Genomic DNA, 6,803 nt, shown 5'->3' on the forward strand with positions numbered 1-6,803 from the left:
TTGCATGACGTCACTTAACTAGTAGCCGTAGGGAAATAAATTAGGGACGAACGTTAAAGCAATGATCAAAGAGAGGTAACGACTATTAAACCTTTACGTGCCCATAAACGTATGAAATGGTCCATGGCCTACGTTAGACATATGGTAATGTACGAATCGTACATTAAACACAGTTAACATAGCACTTGCTTTATTTTTATTTCAATTTCGTTGAATCGTATTCTTGTTTTATGTAATTTTTCATTGGACTTGTTATTAAGAGACGATTTAAAGATGGAGTTTTTTTTTACGAAACGACATTTGCTCTTAGCTATTTTATCCTCGTGTCGCCGGGAATTTCAGAAACTGTAAAATTGCGTTTACAACGACACATAGATGAAAAATAAATTGGACCATTCTTAGACCACACTAACGTTTGTCCTACATGGGGATTGAATCGTAGCCACCCCCCACATCCACGCCTAGTGGGTTGGCATGGTGACTCATAACCAGATATCATTCTTTAAAAACGTGTCTTTCTATTTTCAACACTTATCAGTAGAACAGTTTATCAGCTTATGACATACCGGAGTTTACGCAAAGAACCCTTGGGAAAGCTTAGTCTTAGCGGTATTCTCATTTTATTTTTGGTATAGTCTCGTTAAATATTTGGAGGCTTTGCTATTAATGTCTGTATTATGATCCATAATAAATTGATAAATAAAACAGTTCACGTGGGATTCAGACTCGCGATACTTAGGGTTCCGTAAAAATAGACTAAAGAAAGACAAAATTTATTGTAGTTGTAAACGCTTACTGCGCGGGCTGGTACCATGAGGCCCAGCACATAGAATCGTTTAAGGATTTGGGGGAGGCCTTTTCCCAGCAGTGGGACAAAGTGGGCAATCCCTGTTAATGGTACCTATACAGTCTGGTGACAGACGGGCGAAAAGTTGCGTGGCCGGCAAAACTTAGTAATAGGGATCATTTTACACTAATTGCACCCGAAATCCTAAAAATACCTAAAATAAAGGTTAGTTGTAATATAAAATTATATGGTCTGTAATATTTAACTTTTATTTTTAGGCACATGAGAGTATAAAATTTACCTTCCATAAAACAAGATGGTTTCTTATAAAAATATGCCATCATATTGTTATTTTACGAGCGATATAAGTCAGTTTGAGTACGTAAGATAAAGTGTAAGTTAAAACTGTATTTATGAAGGCTGTATAATATTGTTGCCCTTAAAACAGTACTTAATACATTATTTATGGGTTTAGGCATTTTGACACTTTATTATAAAGTAAAATTCCATAACAATAATATTATTTGGGTTTTCACTGCAATAGATTTAATCTATGATGGCATTTAAATATTCATTTATTAATTCGTTACAAGAAAGTACCTGCAGATTTCCATTAAAAATAATTAATTAATTACTTGATTTATCATAATAGACTGTACTGACTTGATTTATAGTAATCATAAAAAACTACACATTTAATCAGAAAAAAATGTTTCTGATGCAGAAAGCGCTGTGATGCGGATAATATTGGCAAAAAAATCGTTAAATCCAAAATCGCAGGTTGGAGTTCCGTCTGAATTATATCCAGTTTCGTTATTTCTATTTCATTGTGAAATTATTACTTTTAATTACCAAATTAAATTCACAGTTAAGCAAAATTCTTTTTGTCACCTTAGCCATGACAGTATTGGCCTCAAGAAAGCAAGATCCACTCGAAATATCTGTTTTTCTTCTAAAACTCACAAAAGAATGGTTGATAAGAAAACCCGTACCAAGAAACAAAATTCATTACATTGTATTTGCAACGGGTAACTTAGTTGCAACGGGTAAAAGGTTACCAGACACCGTAATTGTTAGTTTATATTAGACTTAAACCTTTCTTAGCGCTGGCTAAAGAGGATTTAATGTTAACCTCCAGTAAGTCTGTACTAAATTCATTAAATATAATGTAAACAGTTTGTGTAAACTCTTTTAGTGGAAACATTTTTCTTTTCCCCGAGAAATCTTCGTCAACAAAGACATTAATTCATATTGTGATTTATTCAAAGATTCGGACATCGCAGTTTATGCAGATACTTTTAAATTATTTACTATATTTTTTTTTTCAAAAAATGTGAAATAACAAAATCCCAAGGATATCACAAAACTCATAACATTTTCGTAGCACTTGCAGTTAACTGCCATCAAAAATAACCCATTACCAATCTTCACAAAATAAAAGTAAGCATCTATCCTAATTAAAAACCAAAACATTTTAATTTTAGTAACACGCATCAAAAACAATTTATCAAAAAGACGTAACAATTTCCATGAAATACAATAACAAGTAACCCCAACGTAGAATTATAATCTGAAATCAGTCCACTACGTGATCGAAATAACGTCCCGTAGTCTGCAGCGAATCGCAAGGACCGTAAATAACGTTAATTACCGCTGGCTAATTACCGTTGTCTGATGTATTCAGCGGCATATTCTGCTTCTGTTTACCGAAGTCAGGCTTCCAGTAGATGCCAAAATTCATTTGCTTTTTGGTGCAGTTGGCAAATGTGGAACACTGGTATTGTTTTAAGAGAGAAAATGTTTTGTGCATTTTTGATAGAAATTTTGTTTTAAGACAACCTTTTGTCTTCTGTTGTTTTGCTTATAGACTATTGAATTTTTGTAAACTTAATTATTTTAATTAAAAAAATGGTAGTCTAAAACAAATAACATACAATTGTAATGGCGTTAGTCTCTGTCTCCTAATTTTATTTGCGTGCCTTTATTACTATTCGAGCATTTAGCAATTCAATTGGGGACGGCTTGGGTCCAACTAGACTCCGATTGTATTTAACATAAGCCGAGAGCCACCTGACATCTAAGCTCCTTTTTGGTAAACGAATGTAGAAACTCCCAGAAGTTCATACATTTTAAAGAAGTTTAATCAAAATTGTGATAAAAATTGTGAACATGACGACCTCCGTGGTCGAGTGGCGCACACACCGGTTTCAAGATGTCGCTAGCTCTGAGGTTCCGGGTTCGATCCCCAGTCGGGTCAATGTAAAAATTCACATTTCTACATTTTCTCGGGTCTGGGTGTTTGTGTTACCTTTGTTGTATTTGAATTCCATAACACAAGTGCTTAAGCAACTTACTTTGTCTCACGTTGTCCGCATTATTATAAAGCAATGTGCAGCTGCTAAAGTCACATTATAAACAAATCAACATTTCTACCTAAGACAGTAGTTTATCATAACTTTACCCTTGGTTTTCCGCTAGAAAATACCGCCTGCGGACGACTTTACATAAGACTCTAACAATCTAGTATTATCGTTGAATGGATGTCTACCGCAAACCTAAACAAAACAGTATTGTAATAACAAAAGCTTGAAGAGCGACCCTCTCGACACAAAACAATACACTTTAAAAAACTATTCCATAAATGCACAATAGAGAAAACGATCTCATTAAAACCTCGACGGGGAGATTCTAAGAAGTTGTCATTTTATTCTAGCGGCGGTGAGCCTTCGCAATACTATAATGGCTGCTATAAAAAACGAGATTATCTTTCCTGTAATTTTCTATCTGAGCCGTTGCCGGGAGCAGCAATAAAACAGTCGTTAGAGCAAAAATAAAGTCGTGGACGTTGCGGAACGTTACAGTTGAGCGCAGAACATAATGTATTACTTGCAACTGTAGGTTCACTATAATGTATTTTGGATGATGCTGCTTCAAGTGTTGTATTCAGTTTTATATGTGTACTGCCTTCCAGGGGTTCCTGAACCGTCTCTTGAAATAATACTTGCAGATGTGGAAGTCGACCAAATCTTACGCGACAACTATATTAATACAGTCATTATTCAGTCAGGTTACATACCTATAGGACTTCCACAGCTTTATTGAAATAAGTATAGTCATACTTAAAAGGTTTTATAAATGGTTGATAAAAAGTTCTCATTATTAAATTTCAGGAGAATAAAACGTCGCGTTTGGTATAATAATCCAATGTAAAAAGGATTTTTATATTTCAATTAACTTGAAAAAAACCATTGAGACTATTAAATGAAGCGTTTCAGAGAAAACTAAAAGCCATAACCATTTATTGATAAAATATGTAAATCAAAGAAAACATTTAATCAACCGACACAAAATACTGTAAAAATGCATTTTATATTAACTCTGCATTTTGTTCCGTTGAACATTATTGAATTAAATTAGATTTATTTTAATATCAAATACACCTAAAATTCAATAAATTCTATTGTGATTTGTTTCGCACTTGTGAACTTGTACGCCGTCGACAAGAAGGGTGATAAAATCGATTACTATGATTAGTGTAACTAATTACTCTTTTACAAATATAAAGATAAATCAAATAAACATTTGAAGGAAGCAAGTAACCAACATACACATGGCCAAAGTCGTAATAAAAACCAGGATATTATAACGCATTAAAGAAAAATGCTTTGTGTATATGTTAAGGTACCATCTGTTATAATAAAATGCACTTTTGTACTGAAGCAGCCCGCTCGACAGTATTCCGCGTCATATTGCCAAGATAACTGCACTTGAGACGATCATTTTGCAATTTCGTATGGTCTTTGCTTTCGCGCTGTTGACGACAATAGGGACAGTAAAGTGGGATAGCAATGTGACGAGTTTAATAAAAAATGGAGAGGCATGAAGGACATACAAGGTCACAAGAAACTACAATTCACATAATGACTTTCAACAAAATATTCTGCAAAGGAAATTGTTCAAACCATTCTACTTGAGCTTTAAATCCGACTGCTATTAAGGAAACCTCTAGGAACAACCTTAAAGAGTAAACGAACTGTGACTAACGAGGTTCTGTGTACGGAGTCCGACGGTACATGTGTACTGTGTACAGTCAGCAACAAAAACCGTACAGGCTGAAGAATTTTCAAAACGCCAGAAAAAAAAAATCGACTAAAAGACAGCTGGATAAAAATAGTAAACAAAAAAAATATTTTCGCTTAGTTTTTGAATTTCGTTTGTTTATTGTCTTTTTCTGTTGACTGTCCATTTGTGTTAGTAACATGTAAAGGATATAAGAATGCAAGTAATGACTCTTCTTTAGTTTTATGCTCAATTTGCCTGAAGTGGTCAGAGGTGAGCTTGCATTGTGTCATAATATTACTGTTTGCATTTTAGGAAATTACAAGAATAGAAGATTTTTATTTAGAAGAATATTGTTACAATAGGTGTTACATAAAATAAGGTGTGTAATGTTCTGCTGATTTTAGCGTCTGAATATATTAGGTATGTTTTAAAGATTTAAATATATAGCAGGTGAAGATTCTAACAATAATTTAGATTTGTTAGATTAATTTTGGCTTCATTACACTAGCTGATTTTAATATTTTTTTGACAATTATTCATAAAATAAATTTACCTACGTTCCAGCTTTACTTAATTTACCTTGCAAGAGCTTACACCAAAATTCCCAAAATATTTCGACGAACCAATTAAGGTTCCTACCGATACAAATCCTTGCTCCGAAAACAAGTCACAACATGCACTTGTGAATGTAACTTGATACGTTGTTATAAATTTACAGTGACTTCACACGATACCTCGTGTTTCAGATTTTCACTATTGTGACCACATCTTGTCGATTTTTGGTTTGATATTTTTAATCCATTTAAAAAAAAAGGCAATTCTGAATTCGACTGTTTTTTTTCTTATTTACCGCAGTAAGAATTTCGGACTGGATGAACGTTTTTTTTTATTAACCGCTTTCAAAAAGGAGGACGTTCTTAATTCGTCTGCTTTTTTATTTACCTCAGTACTTAGGACTGGATATATAGTTTTTTATTTATGCATGTATGTATGCGAATGATCTACTTCTATTTAGTTCACATTGTTTTTATGAGGACTTACAAAGAAACAATTTTTACAGTAGCTCCTCTAAAGCCTTATTATTAGAATGATAAAAACGTTTGAAATTTCAATCAAAGGTATCGTACCACTAAAACTGGAAAATTTAATGTTCCTTAAAACATAAAACAATAAACGTCCAGTCTAAAATAAGTGCCATTTCTGTCGCGTCAATTAGTTAGTGACGTCATCAGGCGGAATTGAATTTGCCCCCGAAACAAAAGCACGTGATTTTGGCCTTACTATTTACTAACGAATCGTTTAGGAAACGAGATGAATGAATGTCGGCCATTTTGTTTTAGATGAGAACGGGTTGACAAGAAAAATAATTTAAGATTATTTACAGCAGGAATATAATTTGAATCTTATTAGGCAAGTAAGTAATAATATGTTATCCATTAAATTAAATTTAAAACAAATATTATTTTACGCAATAAAGAAAAATATTTAAAGCATTTAAATTACTATTTCTATTGGTATTAACAGAAAAAAGTTTAAATATAGTATTTTTAAATATAACTGGGAGTACAAGTTTAAACAAAGTTGTATCAGTGAAATTAACTTACAAGTGTAAGATTTAATTACTATCAATTTCGTAAATCATAACTGTTTAAAAAACCATAATTTCTAAAACATCATCTGCTGAGCCTCTAAGAAATTCTAAGCGTGATAGATGACCGTTACAAAGCTAATTTGTAACGGTTAAATTACCATCCCCGATAATCCATTAATTATATTGATTGATCAAGCTAATTTTGAAACAAATTAAACTTACATCAATCAATTGCCTGTAAAGTAAGGATCACGTTTAAATATTATAATTATGTTACATAAGCTAGGATTCGAACAAACTTTAATTAAATTACAAACGCACCTTACAATGCTTATAAGTGAAATTAGGGTCAGTGGTATATTT

Source organism: Trichoplusia ni, chromosome 2 (assembly GCF_003590095.1).
Source record: "Trichoplusia ni isolate ovarian cell line Hi5 chromosome 2, tn1, whole genome shotgun sequence".
Lineage (NCBI taxonomy): Eukaryota > Metazoa > Arthropoda > Insecta > Lepidoptera > Noctuidae > Trichoplusia > Trichoplusia ni.